The 2,023-nt window shown below is 37.8% G+C and overlaps 1 long non-coding RNA gene across 1 annotated transcript; it reads right to left on the minus strand.

Annotated features, from left to right (window-relative positions):
* Positions 1-482: 482 nt before the first annotated feature.
* Positions 483-2,017, minus strand: LOC113463841 (uncharacterized). The gene is made up of 2 exons (XR_003388670.1): positions 1,301-2,017; positions 483-1,233 (listed from the first exon to the last, which is right to left on the minus strand). It is a non-coding gene; the product is annotated as an uncharacterized LOC113463841 (long non-coding RNA).
* Between the last annotated feature and the right edge of the window lie 6 nt (positions 2,018-2,023).

The following is a 2,023-nucleotide window of genomic DNA, read 5'->3' on the forward strand; positions in this document are numbered from 1 at the left end:
TTTATTGATTTAGCCTGTATGTACATACATTATAATGTTCTTACGAATCGATCCCTATTTTCCCAATATACATATGTACTATATAAATACATGTACGTATACATACACATAAATATATTTCTACCCTGGTGTCAATGTAAACAGTAGTTATTTCCGGTCACTTGAAGTATATACACGAAAACTCGAGATTTAAAGTCGAGGGGTTGTTGGTCGCTAGCAAGCATCTTACGTGAATCCGATTATACGTATTGTTCCCTAAACTGGTTCTCACTTTTTTTAAACTCGTTTTCTTTGCGTTCTGTCAACGAAAAACTTCGAATAATAGAAAATTCTCTTCGTTCATATCTTTCCATTTGACTGAGGACACACTTAAGACGTGAACGTAACATATTTGTAAGATGAAAAATGGGTTCATTGTCAATAAAAAACATTATAGCGAGTAACACCTTTCTGCAGTATAGTATTAAATAATATTATATTCATTGAATAACGTTAACATTTATTATACTCAGTAATTAAATCGTTTAAATACTCTGGAGACAGAATAATGAACATTGAGCAGTTGTATACATATAATGCATACTCGACACGTGGTCACCTGAAGGGGTCAACGCTCAACCCCCTCGTCCAGATCCAGATAAAAATCGTCCGATTCGATTGAATTTGTTGCTACGCGAAGGAATTGTGACGAACGCCGGCTGTCGCTTGAGCATATTGCAAGCACCTGTCGTCCAGAAAGTAAGTATGTATCCACCGGTGGATATTCACGACGAAACTGGCAACGGCAGAAGGTTTGTCAGCTGCGGCAGCAGCTGAGGTAACCGATCACCTTCGCCTTGAGATGACGGTACCAGACCACGGGATAGTCTGGCTCACCTCTTGCCTTGCTTCCCGCTTTCAATCCATCGCGCGCATGGACCGTCCACGTTTCACTCTCCAATTTCTTCGTTCGCGTGGATGCCCTCCACGATCCACAGATTTTTCAACCTGCCTCGATCGTTTCATTAACCGCATAGTTTGCTGCGGATCGTATTTCGCAAATAAACAGCTGAACGGCCTCGTTGTTTTCTAGCTGGTATGCGGATCAACGAATAAATCGTGTGGATCTTGTATTAGAGTCAGACCATCTGTCGACCGAGGCATAGCTATAGTATTGGTTTTTATGCTGTTGAACGTTCTAGTTGCGTATTCGTAGTCGCTATGGGATTACAATCGGCAGGTGTGGGATAAAATCTGAAAAGGAAGATGAGTCATGAGAATTAACAAGTACACGAAAAGAGGTCTTAATAAATATACTTACAACACAATTTGGCTGTTATAATTGTCTCAAATAACATAGTATTCTATAATACTTTGTAAACTACGATGCTGTCAATATTTGTAGATGAAGTCATATAACACTGTTATAATACCACTTGATGAAATTCTCGCGAAATGACCGAGAGTAAACTATAATATTAAAGTTTATGGAAAGCATAGAAATATGTTACCTCGTTCAAGTAACACATGAATTACGTTACGACGTTACGTGCACGATACGAAAGTTATGGCTCGTGGCAGCGTTGAATTTCCGAAACACCTCTTCAAAAATCCAGAATTTTTTATCTCCATTTTTTGTGAATTTGTGGAACGTGCAGGTTGGTTTCAAGTTTCGTGTTCATCCACACGAAAACTTTTCAATACGGTTCGAAGCACATCGAATATTTTGTATACTGAGTAATTTAATATTTAACAGCCAGTATAATATAGGATGTACTCGAATGACAACTTACCCGATAATTCATTAATTAGAAGCATCGCGGAGAACACTTGACAAATTTTACAAGGAAAATGATAAAGCTCAAAATTATAAAAAATATAACAATGTTAAGTATTTGTTGCTACGGAACGCGAAAAATTATTTCGTGGAAGAGAAAGGATTGGCAGACCGCGACGAAGCTCGTGAAAAAAAAGATGATAAGCCTCAGGATTAAAAATTATTGGTAAATAATTATTGAGCTGTTAACGAAGCTATGTATAAAAC

Source organism: Ceratina calcarata, unplaced genomic scaffold, assembly GCF_001652005.2.
Source record: "Ceratina calcarata isolate Rehan_Ccalc_2016 unplaced genomic scaffold, ASM165200v1 scaffold171, whole genome shotgun sequence".
Taxonomy (NCBI): domain Eukaryota; kingdom Metazoa; phylum Arthropoda; class Insecta; order Hymenoptera; family Apidae; genus Ceratina; species Ceratina calcarata.